Source organism: Hydra vulgaris, chromosome 03 (genome assembly GCF_038396675.1).
Source record: "Hydra vulgaris chromosome 03, alternate assembly HydraT2T_AEP".
NCBI classification, from domain to species: domain Eukaryota; kingdom Metazoa; phylum Cnidaria; class Hydrozoa; order Anthoathecata; family Hydridae; genus Hydra; species Hydra vulgaris.
This window is the reverse complement of record NC_088922.1, coordinates 40,974,719-40,984,460: the sequence shown is the minus strand read 5'-3', so window position 1 is coordinate 40,984,460 and position 9,742 is coordinate 40,974,719. Positions and strand designations below refer to the sequence as shown.

The 9,742-nt window shown below is 29.9% G+C and overlaps 1 long non-coding RNA gene across 1 annotated transcript; it reads left to right on the top strand.

Moving 5' to 3' along the window:
* Positions 1-2,280, top strand: LOC136077733 (uncharacterized). Its single transcript, XR_010637229.1, has 3 exons — positions 1-776; positions 1,666-1,857; positions 1,959-2,280. It is a non-coding gene; the product is annotated as an uncharacterized LOC136077733 (long non-coding RNA).
* The last annotated feature ends 7,462 nt before the right edge of the window (positions 2,281-9,742 follow it).

Genomic DNA, 9,742 nt, shown 5'->3' with positions numbered 1-9,742 from the left:
TTTGAGATTTATTATTTTTAATATTTTGTTTGCTTTTTGTAATAATCAATTTTACAAATAGTAATAAAATTATCAATAATTTAATTGTTGTTTTTATTGATATTCATCCTCTTGTTATCATTGTTATTATTACTATCATTGTTATTATTATTATTAACATTTTGGATTCTATTATAACTGATTCCAATTATAATAAAATCAAATATCAGTTTTAAAGTGTTTATTTCAAACTAGGAAAATTAAATTATATTCAGGGGTATAAATTCTGGGGAACCTTTGAATATACATCCCTGAATATAATTGTTTATGATTGTTAGGTATTTACATATAATTGATAAGTTATTTTTTTTTAGTATAATACTTTTTTAATTCAATTTATTTTTTATTAGTTCTTATATTTTTATTAAAATTTAAATTTGCTACTTCTTACAGGTTTTCTTATTTATCAAATTTTTGAATATTTCGATGTGGTCAATGTGTGGAAAGAACACTCTCGAGTAATTGAAGATGCTGAGTGTGAGTATACATCTCAGGATAAAGGAATAAAAGAGAAAGAAAAGAATGGCGATGAGGTTAAGTGTTAAGAACTTGGAATTGATTTACTGCTGTTTCATGATGATACAAATTCAAAGCCATTTGGAAATAATAATACTTCACACTGAAAGCGAAAAACACATTTAATAAGTGATTGCAATGATTGTGACGATTCAACACCATTCAATTGGAACCACCAGTTATCAAAAAGGTTTTAAAACAAAAAAGTTCTATCATAAATGGTAATTATTTCATTACTTTAAATAAAAGTTTTGTAAAATTCCCATGTGGCGTTATTTGTTATATAGTAGTGGTATCACAGGGTTGTCAAAATGTTAAAAGTCAGGGAAAGGTTAGGTAATTTGTTTTAGGTCAGTGAAAATTTATGGAATTTAAATTATTTTCAGAACAAACCAAAGAAAACTTTCAACTTATTAAATTTTTTTTCACAATTTGTTTTTATCTTTTATTTATATTTTGTTTGTCAGCAAATATAAATTCAATTGTGATTCTGTAAAAAATCAAAGAATTTAATTTTTAATGTAGGTGGCCACCATGTATAAATGAATAAATAACGCAGCAGTATTATGCAAAGGTAAAAAAGTAGTGAAGCCAACAATTACTACACTCTGGTATTGCACAATAACAATTCTGAATACTGAACTTATGTTCATAATTTTCTGCAATGATTTTAAAACTGTTTAAATTTTTCCATTTTAGCAAAATTGTTTACTTCAAATGAATTGATTCAAATTTCAAATTCAAGTTTAACATATCGTATATCAAATGCTTTGCGTTATTCAGTTATTTAAATTTTTAATTATCAATTAAGTTAGAAAGGTGATTTATTTTATTTTACTATAAATTTATTTATTGTGAGTTTAAATTTATTTATTGTGAGTTTAAATTTATTTATTGTCGGTTATAATTTATTTATTGTATAGTTGATAAAGTTAAAAAGTAGAGAGCTCAATTTATTTAGTATTAGATGTTTAGATTTTTTTAAATCCAAATTTTAATACTAAATAATTTGAGAATATTGTATAAATTGTGTCAAAATTTTTTGAACTATATATTATAGTTTTTAATGATAAACAGAAAAAGTATATTAAATTGTTTTTTTTTTATTAGGTTTTCAACAAGTTCTGGCATTTCAAAAAAAAGTTGTTAAATGGATGAGCAATATATCCAATTATTTATATTTACCAACAACTTTAATTTCTTAACAATCTCCAATATCTTTATTAGACATTTATAAAATCAAAAGACGAGTTTTTCCTGTTTGAAGAAAACATGAAATTGGATTCATTCCTAGATGAAAAAGTAAGATTGATATATCGATATTATTTAATGTCGGTACACACATGTGTGTGTGTGTTCGGACACTTAGCTACTTCTAGTTTAATGTGACTTTTACTTCTTAGATTGTACAATAAAAGCCTACAGGAGGGCTTGATTACAAAGATATGATCAAGAACATAATCAAACGATTTTTTACCGGTTTTGTCAGTAAAATGGGTGAAATGAACAAGCCAAAATGAGTTAACCTTTGGCGGAACCGAGATCTACAAAACAATATACAAAGTAGTGAGGCTCAAGTACCTAAAGATGACGGAAAAAGAATTTTATCAAGTTGTTCAGAGCCTCCTTAGAAATGCCCCTGCACGAGCAAAAAAGATGACAGTCGTATAAAAAAATAATATTGATATTGTATTTTTTATTGTAGATATATAGATATACATTTTATTTATTAAATATCTTAAACGTAAAAAAATATAAAATATGATTTTAAATATAACTTAAGTCTGTTTTATTAGTCGATTCGGTATGTATTACTATAAATGCTGAGAGAACGTCTAATAGATGTCTCGGCAAGACGTCTTAAAGGTGTTAACAAAGAGACGTCTAAAGACGTTCTTTAGACGCTCAAGCGAGTTTTCAATTAGGCGTCTATTAGACATCTAATACTAGACTGTTTACAGACGACTGTCGCAATACGTCTTACAAACGTCTATACAAGACGTCTCAAAGGTGTTAAAATAGACGTCTTAAGACGTACTTCAGACGGTTACTTAAGTTACCGTTAGACGTCTTATAGACGTCTTTGTGCCGGCTGGGTAGGGTTGAGGTTTTAACAGTCGTGTTACGAAATAGTCCAGTGAGAAGAGGCAGGGTTTCGAAAATCTGTAATTTTGCAACTTAGAAAAATGAAAACCAAATAATACATTGTTTAAATCTTTTTATTATTGCAATTTTTACTTATAATACATTTTACAAAATGTATTCAGATACATTTGGATATATTTTGGGGATACATTTTACAAAATATATTTAGTTGCTTAGTGTTTGATTTAACCACTGGATAAATTTCTTTGACAAATACGATTATTCTATGCTTCTCTAGATTTAGATAGTACCGTTGATCAATTTTGTGTTGCCAAAACATAAGATTCTTTTGGATAAAGCAGAGATTAATGATATTCATTTATAGCTTCTTGCAATGTTAGCAAGTTGACAACTTGCAAGGCTAGCATGTAAAGGTAGCTACTTAGCATTAAATTTCTACCACGCTAAAACATCAACATTCTTAGAGGAAACTATTTTTCATAAATCAAACAAATCGCAAAAAAACCACAGAAGTATTGATAATTTTTTTAAAAACCACTAATGCAATAAATTGCAGAGAAAATTTTATCGGGGAATATGCTGGTAAATTTATTTCGCATTAATTTTTGTCTGAAAAATTGCGTGCAGTTCAATACGATTCATTCTTGTTTTTTTCGAAGAATCGAAAGCGAATCGCTTTTGTGCTAACCGCTAACGCGGTAACGCCAGTGTTTAGTACTTTGGTAGCAATGGCTACCAAAGCGTTTAATTGTTTAAAAATTAACTATATTATGAAAATTGTTTCATAACTTTAAAAGGTAGACTTTATATACTTTATATATGCTGTCATGCAGCAATGCACAAACCTTTTAAAAACAGCTTGGACAAATACATTAAAACAAAATTTATACTAAAAAGTCAATATATATATATATATATATATATATATATATATATATATATATATATATATATATATATATACAGTATCGGACAAAACGAGTGCAACCAAATAATGCTAATTTAGTTTCTTTATATAAAAGTGCTGCATTTTTTCAATTTAGAGAAATAGCTATGTAACTGTTTAGTTACATAGCTATTTCTCTAAAGAGACAAAGTTCTTCAAGTTTTATTCATCACAAAGTTCATTATTTGTACACGAAAATTATTAAATTAATCAAAAGTATTAAAAAAAGTTGATTTCCTTCTGGACAAAATGTTGACCAAGCTGTATTTCGCTATCAATGTTTCGTGGCGAATCCTTTGTTGTCGATCACAGCCTAGCATCTTCGAGGCATAGATTCGATCAGGCGATCAATGAAACTTTGTGGAATCGCGGCCCAGGCCTTTTGGATTTGTTCAAACAGTTGATCCTTATTACGAACACCTTCACAATTAATTCTGCGGTTGACCATCTCCCATAGGTTCGCGATAGGGTTGAGATCCGGAGATTGAGGCGGTTAATCCATCACCGATAGGTGGTTGTCTTGAAACCACTGCTTGACTACTTTTGCAGTGTGTTTCGGATCGTTGTCTTGCTGAAAAACCCATTTTATTGGCATATTCCATTCAGCATGAGGCAACATAACATCTTTCAGGATATTTTTATACATCAAACGGTCCATTATTCCATCGTTTCGATGTATTGGACCTAGACCGTTAGCAGAAAAACACCCCCAGACCATTACATTGCCTCCACCATGCTTCACGGTCTTATGGCAGTAACGTAAATCGAGGCGTTTTCCGGCCGGTCGACGTACACGGCAAATGCCATCGCTCCCAATGATGTTGAACTTCAACTCATCACTGAGCAGGACAGTTCGCCATTTCTGCACATTCTAGTTAATATGAGATGTAGCAAACAGGAGTCTTTTCTTCTGGTTTTTTAGTGAAATCAGCGGTTTCTTTGCAGGGCGTCGAGAAAACAATCCGGCTTCAACAGCACGTCGTCTGATTGTTGAGTCCAATACAGGCAGCTCTAATTGCTTTTGTATCTCAACTGATGATATCCAGGGATCCTTCTTGACGGATCTGACGATCATAGAATCCTCTCTAAAAGTGGTGGAACGAGGTCTTCCACCTTTGTTATCTGCTGCCAACTTCCCCGTAGAACGATATTTAGAACATAGTCTTGATACGGTCCATTTTTTCACGCGATATTTATCACAAATACTTTTTTGTGACATTCCACTTACGTAATCGCCAATAATTTTCTTTCTTAGTTCCAATCCAAGACTGTCGGGAGTCATTTTTGCACTTGAAGTCATAAAAATAATAAAAATAAATAATCACGTTTCTCAAGGCTTACCGTGTTACATTTACCTTGTGATGATACAATAATGCTCTGTGGAACACAACGTCTTTGTTGGATGTAGACTGTATTGATGTAATGAAACATTTGTTGTAATTCACTTCTTGTATTGATGTTCTTCGATAAAACACTTTGATAAAACTCACTTCGATAAACTGTCTTGATAATACTGACTGATTGACTTCCATATACTGACTGAATTACATGTCGATTTACATGTCTCTTATATAGTAAAATGAACCTGTGTGAACCTGTTCTGGAAAATTCTAGATGTTTCTTTTCGATACTTCTGGAAGCTTCTGGATGCGTCTGGATGCTTCTGAATGTTTCTGGATATTTCTGAATGCTACTGGATGCTTCCAGATGCTTCTTCTGGAAACTTCTGGAAGCTTCTGCATGCTTCTGGAAACTTCTGGAAACTTCTGGATACTTCCTTTAATTATTAAAAAACTTCCGTGACGTTGACACGGACCAGACTTAAGGAAATGAAACAAACCTAAAAAGTTGCACTTGTTTTGTCCGCTGCAAAATGGCACTTGTCAACGAAATTCTGCCTGTGTGCTGTCACCTGTCAACTGATTGCTCATGTCATGGCATGCTATGACTCCAGACTCCTGAACTGTTTGCTGTGGTAGTATAGTTCGTTTTATTTTTAAGACATGTAAAATTAGGAACTTTTTAGCATTGTTCGATGTTGGTTGCAAATGTTTTGTCCAGTACTGTATATATATATATATATATATATATATATATATATATATATATATATATATATATATATATATATATATATATATATATATATATATATATATATATATATATATATATATATATATATATATATATATATATATATATATATATATATATATATATATATATATATATATATATATATATATATATATATATATAAGTATGTAACTATTTTTCTATAAAATACTGAAGTGAGGAATAAGTATAGAAACGGTTAGTGTGGAATAGACTTACCAAGACCCGTATTTTGCGGGTCCAGACAGCTAGAATTAAATTAATACTATACTTTTAGAATCATGGGTTTTTTTTGTGCGCTGCTTGAATTCTGAGAGTTGGCTCGGTTTTTACTCTATGAGCTCTGTAGCCCTAACAACACATTTTTTTGAGAATATCAAAGTGTAGTCTCAAAGAGTATGAATTTGGATAACTTATAAAATTTTGATTATTGTACAAAAAAAAAAGTCTTGGGGTCTCCCTGGGCCCTCGAAAGAAAAAAAAAATTGCGCCAACTTACCCCACCACGGGGTGAGTTGGTGCAAACTATAAAATGATTATTAATGTATTATTAAGTCCAAAATTAATAGAAATATTTTTACTATTAATTTTGGCAACAAATTTAAGCAAAAAATTTAATATGATTTTTACCTGGTACCAAATATTAGTACGTATAACACCTAAAACAGTAGCCCACTTTTTATCTGTAAAAAAATAAAACTAAAAAAACAAATTTTTTAATTTTTTTGTAAGAATAAATTTTTCAATATTGTTAAAAATTAAAAAAAAATAAAATATAATTTTATAAAACAATATATTTTTTTCCATAGTAAATGCTATAAGCCAACTTACCCCGTGAAAATTTTGCCAACTTACCCCGAAAGCCTTTTTTTCAATCAACAGTCTATAGATCCTGAAAAACGGCAACTTTGAAAAAAAGTCTGACTGAATATAGTAAACTAATTATGACTGGAACATTTTTTTCATACGACTAACTATTTTCTTTGTAAAGTAAAAAGGAAGTGATGTTCCAAAAGTTACGTTTTTGTCCAAAAAACACATAAATTTTAATACTTCCCATGCTTATGCGCGAATCCTGACAATACTATGGTGAATGATGAAATGGTCAATTAGGAAGGTTCTGTGTAACTTTTGTCACTTTCTGATGAAAGGCTCTGTTCGTCAACTTACTCCTGCGGCCAACTAGCCCCAGTCTCCCCTATATATACTGAAATATCACTTTCTGCATCTGTTTCTTCTTCATTCTGTTCAGGTGATGAATCCTAATTTGCTTGATTGAAGTCTTTAATTGTCTTTTTTCGCGTTAGTACGAGTTTCACACAAAGGTGGATTTCATGATTATAGCAAATATGATAAATTCGTTGTGAGAGATGGTTGCATTTAATGCAAATACTTGCACCATTTATAATTTGACCGATAAATTCTCGGGTAGGATCAATGCTAAATGCAGGGCCATTATATAGTATTTTAGCGCCTTAGGCGAGAATTAAAAATACCGTCTCTTCTGAATGTGAGAAACACGTTTGGTGTTATATTGGAAATACTAATAAAAATTGCAATATTAATAGGATTTAAGCAAAATTATATTTGATAATTATTTTTTTAAGTAGCAGCATTTTAGTTTTTTGGAGCCCTTTCTCTTTCACTGGACTATTCCTTTCAAATTAATGGTCTCCGTTTTACTGTGTGTAAAAAACCGCTAAATTTTTATGTGCTTATAGGTTTCACCATTTGAGGATTATTATTCAGAGTTCTTTTTACAGATCTATTTCCTTTCTTTTCATTATATATATTTCCTTTCCATTATCATAACCCTGACCTTATAAGTCATCAGTTAACAATGACAAGTTTTAATCTGATTCATCAAGATGTGGCTCATAGATACATCAAGACGAGGGTCATAGATTCACCAGTGGTCTCTGTTAATGTTACAAATCTTTAAAAATGTTTTTTTATTTGAAGTGTGCTACTTTATCATATATCTGGTGTGCTATTGAGAATAATAGAAAAATACATTTTAACTTATGAAGTGATATGGTCTTTGATACCATTTCAGTGCACATGAATAAGTTCATTTTAAATATTGTTATTCAAATAGCGAACATTTTTACTCTTATGTTGTATTATTTTGAGATGTTCATTCGTCAATAGTGTAACTTTCAATCAGCTTTTGTACCAAGAAAATTGCTATTCGATAGACTAAGACTTTATGCTAGCTTAAACACTAAGACTGTATGTTGGCTTAGCAAGTTAATAAAAGTATAACTTCAGTTGGCTTATGTTATGTTGGCTTAGCAAATCAATATAAGTATAACTTTAAAAAACGAGTCAAAATTTTTTTAGTAAAATGGCTTTTTCGGATGTGTTAGTAGAAGCAGAAGAATTAGCCATTTCAAATGCTAAGATTCCTTAGCCATTTTAAATACGAGTAATAATATCAAAATATAATAAATATAAGTTATAAAATTTTAGGCGCTCGTTTGCTAATTTCTGAAATTTTTCACAATAAGTTTATCGTAAGCAGTAATTAATTAATTATCATTCTTTCTGTGTAATTTCATTTTGCCTTGTAAATTTTTCTTATTTTATTTATTTAGAAAGAGTAACCTTCATTGATGTAAATTCTTTAAGTTTATTTGTAGTCTACAAGGTTTTCACTTTGTTTTTATAATGGAGTAATTTAACAAATATGGTTCTTGTCTTGTCTTCCTTTTTTTTTCCGTTCTGTATACAGAACGGTGAGATACATACAACGATATACATACAGTGATACACAAGTGATATACATTCAGTGATAAATAATTGAAATAACCATTTCAGTTGTTTATCACTGTATGTAAATTCATGGGCGCCCGAAGAATTTTAGATAGGACACTTTCACACATTATGCAAACTCCAAATTTAAGTATGTTTATACCTATGCCAAATGAGGAGGCCTTGCAAAAATTTGGGATGGCAGAAGCCTAGGAACAAAAAGCCCCAAAACGTTTGCCCCCCTTCCCAAACGTGAGGGCACTAATATTGTAAAATTTTTAACTTTACTATCGTAAACTAAATTTAAATTTATCGACAGATTTTAAATTTCGTAGGAAATTATTGTAAAATACAAAGCTATGACCATACAAATTTTCAAACCCATCTAAAATGAGGCGGAAGGGGTAAACTTTGCATGGTCATAACTTTTGTAATTTACAATATTTTTCTACGAAATTTAAAATCTTGCTGTTTAATACTTTTATTTTGTCTAAATTTTTATTGTCCTCTAATTTGGATGTTTTGTTCAAAAAAAGATGACAAACTAATAAATAGAATTCATAAAGTAGCTCTAAGTATAATCTATAATAAATTTGAGATTTCTTATGATGAAAACTTTTAAATTCATTAACTGTCTAAATCCAGAATTTATGAAGAATCTTTTCACTATAAATAATCTTACGTATAAACTTCGTTGTAGCAAAAAACCTAAAGGCTCCATTTAGAATGATTCATAATGTACATTATTTAAAAGCCACCTCGCTCTGGAGCACTCTAAATAACAAGACCATGTCCACTAAAAGTCTTGAGGTGTTCAAAAAAAAATCAAGAATTGGTATGAGAGAAAACGTCATTTCAATGATCAGTCGAAAAACGAATTTGCATTCCTCATATCAAAGAGAAAAACCATTGTTTTTTGTAGTATTTGAGGGGAATTTTGTATTGCAGTTGGAGAAAGAAATGGTATAACAAACACTTAAACACCAATAAACATAAGAAATCATTAGATGTTTCAGCTTCAACAAGTAAAGTAACAAATCTTTTTAAAACTTCTAATTATTCTAAGGGTGAAAAAGAGTTAGCTGTGATGGAGAAAACATTTGCATATTATACCATAGTTCATAATCAAAGTTTTAGAAGTATGGATAGCACAAGTAAATTAATAAAAACATTTCATAACGCTACATTTTCATGTGCTAGGATAAAATGTGAAGCTATTGTTAAATCAGTATTTAAAAAATACTGTCATAAAGTACTTGCAGA